Raw genomic sequence first — 8,435 nt, forward strand, 5'->3', positions numbered from 1 at the left:
GCGGCACGCGAACTCGTTACTAGAAGAGCCATCACTATGGCGTGCCACTTTGTGTCAAAGGCGTGGCACGCCAGCCCCATAGTTCACTTGGGCGTGCCACTTGAGGACCAAGGCGTGGCACGTCAAGCCTATAAGACCCACAATTGAATAGGTGTGCCACTTGAGCAACAAGGCGTGGCATGCCAGTAAACAAGGGGAGAATGCAAAAGCTGGGCGTGCCACTTAGTATCGAAGGCGTGGCATGCCAGCTCAAGAAGTCCCACTAAGGCGTGCCACTTGAGCAACAAGGCATGGCACACCAGCACCTAAGGAGGCCAAATAAAGCTGGGCGTGCCACTTGGTGTCGAAGGCGTGGCACGCCAGCTTAATTATCTCACTTTGGCGTGCCACTTGAACATCCAGGCGTGGCACGCCAACCTCTGGGACCATGGCAAATGAAGGGCGTGACACGCCAATCTCATGGCGTGGCACGCTGGTAGTGTTTTCCAGAGGAGGAGTTAAAGGGCCAGTGAACTCAAGCATGCCACTTGGGAGATGAGGCGTGGCATGCCAGCAAGAAGATAAAGCAAATAAAGGGCGTGACATGCCAATCTCATGGCGTGGCATGCCAGAGAGGAAGAAGAGGAGCCAATAAACTCAGGCGTGCCACTTGGATGACGAGGCGTGGCACACCGGCAAGGGGGCGAAACTTTAAGAAGGGCATGGCATGCCAGACCCTGGGTGTGCCACGCTGGTACAAATCTCCAGAAACATAGAGATAAGGGAAGTGACCTTGGGCGTGCCACTTTGGTTTGAAGGCGTGGCACGCCAGGTTGCTTTGCCCTTCGAAATGCCTTGGGCGTGCCACTTTGGTTTGAAGGTGTGGCACGCCAGGCTACCTTGCCCTTTAAAATGTCCTGGGCGTGCCACTTAGGTTCGAAGGCGTGGCACGCCAGGGGTGAAACAGAGGACGGCATGTAACTTGAATGAAGAGGCGTGGAATGCCAAGTCAAAAACAGAAGGAGCGTGACACGCCAGAGAAGCGCTAGTCACGCGGCAGCTAGAAGATCACGTTTGCTGAGTTTCTTTTCCCTCCAAAATGTAATTTTCATTTCGCTTTTGTAATTTTCTTTTATTTTCTAGATCTAGGAGTAGTATAAATACCCTTGGAAGTATTGAAAAAGGGGGTAAGCAAGTCACAGAGTTTAGTTTTGATTTTATTTTTTACTTTTCACACTTCATCTCTTCCATATTTTGTACTTTCTCTCTGAGCTATGAGTAGCTAAATTCTCTCTCATTGAGAGAGGGAGCTCTATCGTACTTGATGGATTAATGATAGTGAATTTCTTCTTCTATTCATCTTCTCTTGGATTTGCTAGAAGGAATTTCGATTTTAATGCTTAGTGTTCAATTAACTTGGAAAAGAGATTGAATGCAAAATGGGTTTCATGGGAACCTTGGAAAAGGAAACATGAAACCATGCTAGAAATCCCTTCTCACACTGGAGTAGAATCTAGGTTTTGGTGTTTGGATATGGTGACATATAATCCTCCCTCTACCTGGACCTATGATGATGTGTGGTATAATCAGGGACCAAGCATATCTCTCTTCATGAGCAATTAGACCAAGGTATTGGCTATTGATCAAGATCTGAGAGATTGAGTCACCAAGGGATTGGGGCTCAATCAATCATGATTGCCAAGAGGTCAATGAGTTGCATGATTGAAGAGGATATGAGCTGAATTAATCCAAAGAGACAATATCTCCTGATATCAATAAATTCCCCCATTCTTATCTTTCCCATTCTTTTATAGCTTTACTTACATTCTACAAAATCCCATTCCCCTTTACATTCTTGTTATTTCCATTTCTATATTTTATTGCTTTCTTTTATTTCCTTTGCCATTTATGTTTCTGCCATTTATAATTCTGCACACACAACTTATTCTGTTGAGCTTGACTAATTCACTAATTGATTAAAATTGCTCAAATCTACCAATCTCTGTGGATACGGTCCCACTCCACTGTGGGTTAATACTTGATGATATTTTTGGTGCGCTTGCCAAGAGCGGATTCATCAATATTATTGGGGAAGGGCAGTGAGTTCAGCCCATCACGCGACATATAGTAACTCGAGCCGCGAAGCCTTGCGAGGACCGTGGGAGCCTGCGGAAGATAACGCCATTGAGGATCACTTTAAGGTATCCTTCTCGGGATAGAATCATTTAAAGAAAGAGGGTCAGTACGACATAAAAACAAGAGGTGCAACACGAGGACTTCCCAGGAGGTCACCCATCCTAGCACTACTCTCGTCTAAGCACGCTTAATTCTAGAGTTCTGATGAGATCCAATACATTAGTGCTGGTATGATCGCACTGATAAACCATTATGTTATGGATTATATCGTGTTTAATTGAGTGGTTTTTATCAAATTCTTACCCACTTATTCATATAATTTGCATGATTTTACAATTCCTTTCTAGTTTAGTTCTATGGTTGAAAACCTGCTTCCTAAGCCTTTAAATTGCGTATTTTAAATTCTCCCTTATACCATTCAATGCCATGATATGTGTGTTAAGTGTTATCAGGCTTTATAGGGCAGGAATGGCTTAGAGAATGGAAAGGAAGCTTGCAAAAATAGAAGGAACACAAGAAACCAAGGAGAAAATAGATCACTCGTGAACTCGAAATAGAGAAAATCACAGCAACGCGTATGCGTGCCTGACGCATACGCGTGGATTGGATTTTGCGCAAATGACGCGAGCGCTGCCTGGCACACACGCGTGGAGAGGAAAATCGTCAAATAACGCGTATGCATGACCGACACGTACGCGTGACATGCGTGATCTGCAGAATTAACAGAAATCGATGGGGGGCGATTTCGGGCCGTGTTTTGACCCAATTTTCGGTCCAGAAAACACAGATTATAGGCTATAAAGTGGAGGAATGCATCTATTCATGAGGATACCAACACAACTTCTTATTCACACAATTTTAGGTTTTAGATGTAGTTTTCTAGAGAGAGGCTCTCTCCTCTCTCTTAGGTTTTAGGATTAGGATTTCTCTTCTACTTTTAAACCTTCTAGTACTCTTAGCTTTGGTTGAGTAATTGGAGACACTTGAGTTATCAAACTCCTTGTTGATTGAAAATTGGAATTCTTTACTGATTGATTTGAATTCCCCTAACACTAGTCTTTTCTTAGGAATTGACTAGGACCTGAGGAATCAAATTGATTTATCCACTCAACATACCTTCATAGTTAGAGGTTGACCAAGTGGGAGCAAAAGCCAATTCTCATCACAATTGATAAGGATAACTAGGATAGGACGTCCAGTTCTCATACCTTGCCAAGAGCTTTTCTAGTTATTAGTTTATTCCTTTTGCCATTTACTATTCTTGCTTCTTATCTAAAAAAAAACCCCCAAACATACTTTTCCATAACCAATTATAAGCACACCTCCCTGCAATTCCTTGAGAAGACGACCCGAGGTTTGAATACTTCGGTTATAAATTTTGTTAGGTTTTGTTACTTGTGACAACCAAACTTTTGTACGAAAGGATTCTCTGTTGGTTTAGAAACTATACTTAAAACGCGATTATAATCTTGTGAATTTTTTTACCGATAGAAATCAGTTTGTAAAAATGGCACCGTTGCCGGGAATTGCAAACGTGTGCCCTATTATTGGTTATTGTAAATATTTTCTTTTTCTTGTTTATTTATTTTTCTTTTTGTTTTTAATTTTTATTAGTTACTATGAGTTCTCACCCCCATCGCTTTAAGTTTGGTTCCAATGTTGTTGTAAGGAATGGAAGCTATAATGAGAACAGGCATCAAGGTTGGAATAATCAAAGATGGGAGGAGCCACAAGGATTTGATCAACCCTCTTGGCAACAACCCCCTCCAATGCGCTATAACCAACAACTATTCTGTGATGCATACCAAGACAATAGTTATGGTGGACCCTTTCGTGACAACTAACCTCCACCAAATTACTATGGTCAAGAGCCATTCCAGGGAGCGTACCAAGATGATGAATATGGTGGACCCCCTTGTAGTTACCAACAAGCCCCATCATACGCTTATGAACCACCTCCTCAACATAGCTTTGAACCACCATATTCACAATCCCCCTTCCACCATTCACCTCCATATGACCCTAACTCATATCCACCCCAATTCCAATCCAATTACTCCCAAGAACCACCACTTTCCTATGCACCATGTCCATATCCATCGACCCGAGAATCACAGGAGCGTCTTAAGGAAACAGTGGAAAAATTTCATGCAACTCTTCACCAACTGGAGCAATCGATCAATCAATTACCTTCCCAATGTTCGGACACTCAAGGAACTCCCATGGCTTCATGTGGAGAATCTACTAAAGAACGCAGCATGAAAGAGAAGCTAGAAACTCCGGTGGACAGTGAGCAGCATGACTTTGTATTAGAACAATTGGAGGAAGCCGTAATCGTTCAAGAGGAAGAAGTGGTCGAAGACTTAGGAGATGCAAAACCTCCATGGGAAACTCAAGTCATAGAGCCCCCTTCTAAAGAGTTTGAATTTGATGTTGAGGAGGGTGTACAACCTCCAAGGCATATCATGGTTGAAGACTTTGAAGGGGACGATTAATAGATGGATTCAATCATTAATGAATTCTTATCTACATTTGAATCCTCTCCCATTGGACTTGTCATGGAGATTAAAGAAGAAGAAGCACAACCTCCCATGCCCTTGGTGAACAATGAAGAAGAGATCAAATTGTTAAGAATGCTACCAAGAGGAAGAGGTTGATATTGAAGAAGCTTGCAAAGAGGTGGAAGTTGTCAAAGAAGAGCTCAAGGGAATGGAGCTGGAAATTACCTTGCCAAAGTTGTTGGAGACCTCTCCCCCAAAGCCATCACTGTCCATTCCTTCATTCAAGTTGGTAAATCTCTCATCTCTAAGCTTAATTAGCTCACTTGAATATGATTTACTTGAGACAGATGGTCAGCTTAAAGCTCTTTGTGGCCATAAGAGCAAGCAGGAAATGGTTAGTAGTAGGAAATGTCATGCAAGGTTCAATATGGTTGCATGCTCCAAATTGAAGTACAAAGGTTGGTACAATTCTCAATTGAATGGGTCTAGGAAGCTGTTTGGATGTCTCAGTGAGAATTTCAATTGCGTGCCACTCGAATGGAATCATGATGATCAACAAGAAGACGGGTGCAAAAGTAAGGTCTGGGACCCCAGAATTCATTCTAGCAATCAACACTATTGGGGCCTTGTCACTTACTTTAGATTGCTTGACAGCTGTGTGCGCCTAGTTTGGATCCCAGAGGCCATTGGAATTACAATCATTGGTGGGGATTCCTGGATGAGTTCAAGCACAAGCCACCATAACAAGGGATTCACCAAATGTCCAACTTAAGGACTTTAACTAAAAGTGTTAGGTGGGAGACAACCCACCATGGTATATTCTTTCCTATTTGTTCTTAGCTTTATTTTATTTATTTTCATTCGTGTTCATTCATAATTTCTGCATAGTCATCTGCATTCTGCATTCTGCATTTTGCATACTGCATAAAAAAAATCGCACGCGACGCGCAAGCGTCGTTGACGCGTCTACGTCATAGGTGCCTTGGACACGAGAAGAAAGAAGCAGAGAGTCACGTGAAAGCATTGCTGGAGGCGTGCCTCAGGCACAAACATACCCACACAAACGCGTCCCTGACACATCCGCTTTCTTTGCGAATCCAGCCTTCCACGCGTGCGCGTCACCCACGCGCACACGTGACCCCGTGAAATTGACGTAAATGGGTGTATCGCAGCAAGTTGTGATGGAGTGGGGCTAGAACCATGCTAGAAGCACAAGCCCTACCACGTGAACGCGTGCCCCACACGTCCGCGTCATTTTAAAAGAAAGGCCATGCACGCGTGCGCGTCACCCATGTGCACGCGTCACCCTAAATTTTGGCAATATGCGTTTGAGACAGAGAGTTGTGCGAACGCGAGGCTACTCTCATGCTACTAGCACAAATCAAGTCACGCATTTGCGTGACCGACGCGTCTGCGTCACTTGAAAATATTGCAACTCACGCGAACGCGTGACCCACGCATCCGCATCACCTGCACCGCACAGCTTATCTAGATCAGCGCCAAAAAAATCTTATCTTGTCTTTCCCAATCCTAATTTTTCCTTATTCCTTTCTTACTTACTTCTTCTTCCTTTCTTTCAATTCTCATTCTTATTATCTCTCATTCTATTATACTTAATTTATTTGCATACTTTCATTTATTGTATTTTAATTTTGTGCATATTTTTATTTTTTTCCTAAATTTATTATTTTACCGTTGATGTTAAATGTTCTTATTCAATTGTTGTATCTTTTCTGGTATTGTTTTGGTGCTTAGTGACTTGTTTTACACTGTTGGGTAATATTATTTAAGTTAATGCTAATCTTTTATGATACATATACTCATTTTGCATTGCCATGAATTTATATTGTTTTTCATTACCCATTATCTCTTCCCCTTTGTTGCAATGTCTGCACCATTGATATGCCATGTGCTTATAGTGTTTCCTCACTTACATGTTGTAGCTACCATGTAATTGAGACCCTTATTATTTGGCATTACCCACTCATAATTTTATTTGTTTTCTATCATTATTTTTAGGTTACTGTTCTTCTTTTTTCTCTTCTTTCAGGCTGGCCACCAAAGAAGGAAAAAGGGAGAAACTTCTATATGGGGCAACAAACAAGTCCATCTGCACAATCTCTGGAGAAAAGTGCCAGTTGAAACCGCCCGTCCACCTGCACATCTCAGCATGCACCGAGGACGGTGCAATCTTTAAGTGTGGGGAGGTCGATACCGATCTCCGTGGGTTAGGTATTCTCTTCTCAACACCAATGTCTTATTTTCTTTATTAGTTCATTGTTGCATTGCATAATAGATTGCATGTGTAGTTGATTGTTTGTATTTAAGTACTACTTTGTTGAAAAATAATAAGTTTCTTTCTAGGACCCTATTTTTGAAAATTTCACTAATTTAAATTAAAAATTAAAATTATTTCACTAATTTAAATTAAAAATGAAAATTTTTTATGTGTTAAATTTGTTTGAAGTTGTATTTGGAACATAGTTTTTGAGCCAAATAACACACAACCCGTGAGATTTTGAGCTTATTATATGGTTATATTATTTAACCATAATATTTTATTCTTGCGTGTTTCCTTCTCTATAATTGCAATATAGATTTTGTTCCATTCTATATGTCCATTGTTTAGTGTATTTACATGCTTGCATATGATTGAGGCCATCATTTGATTATTAGCTCACTTGTCCCCAAAAAGCCTACCCTTTCATTTACCTTTGTTAGCCACTTTGAGCCTTTTATCCCCATTTGTTTAATATTTTACCACATCACTAGCCTTAAGTAGAAAAACAAATTAATTATCCCAAATTGAATCTTTGGCTAGCTTAAGATAAAGATTGTGCATCAACTAAGTGTGGGGAAAACCGTGGGAACATGGGTCAATAAGGGAATGTATCATGTTTCTAATTTTGAATATTGGGAATTTGGGAACCTACTCATGTAAAACCAGAAAAATTAAAAGTCTATGTGCATTGATAAGTTATGTTTAGTTTTTAGATTTAAAAAAAACCAAAAATATTCAATAAATAAGTAAATAAACAAGGGGACAAAATTACCCCAATGTTAAGCTTTAATAAAAGATCAATGCACATGTGATAAAAGTAAAGAAATATCAAAATTTTGGTACATGAGTAAGTGATACAAAAGTAGGAATTATGGGTAGCTAAGTATGATTTTAGAATTACATAGAGTGTATGTGTGTGTTAGGTAAGAGCTTAGGTTAGTCAAAGCTTCATATTATAGCTCACTTGACCATACATGCATCCTTACCTTTACCTCAGCCCCATTACAACCTGGTGGACGAAATTGTGATCACTGTTCTTTAAGTTGTATGAAATTATTATTGTGGCACCAGTTGTTATCACAACTCCGTTCAACTAACCAGCAAGTGTACTGGGTCGTCCAAGTAATAAATCTTACGTGAGTAAGGGTCGATCCCACAGAGATTGTTGGTATGAAGCAAGCTATGGTCACCTTGTAAATCTCAGTCAGGCAGATTAAAATGGTTTATGGGTTTTTGAAAATAGAAATAAGAGAACAGATTATAAAAAGGATAGAAGACTTATGCAGATTCATTGGTGGGAATTTCAGATAAGCATATGGAGATGCTGCATGGCTCAAGGACGCCTGCTCTCCTACTGCTTCTACCCAATCCTTCTTACTCCTTTCCATGGCAAGCTTTGTATAGGGGTTCACCATCAGCGGTGGCTACTTTCAATCCTCTCGGGAAAATGATCCTATGCGGCTGTCACTCGCACGGCTAATCGTCTGGAGGCATCACCCATGGTTGATGGCTACATCCCATCCTCGCAGTGAAAACTA

General features: G+C 41.0%; 1 pseudogene; it reads right to left on the reverse strand.

Annotated features, from left to right (window-relative positions):
• Positions 1-2,238: 2,238 nt before the first annotated feature.
• On the reverse strand, positions 2,239-2,357 carry LOC127740066 (uncharacterized; annotated as a pseudogene).
• Positions 2,358-8,435: the final 6,078 nt, after the last annotated feature.

The sequence above is a fragment of the Arachis duranensis genome, chromosome 6, assembly GCF_000817695.3.
Source record: "Arachis duranensis cultivar V14167 chromosome 6, aradu.V14167.gnm2.J7QH, whole genome shotgun sequence".
NCBI lineage: Eukaryota > Viridiplantae > Streptophyta > Magnoliopsida > Fabales > Fabaceae > Arachis > Arachis duranensis.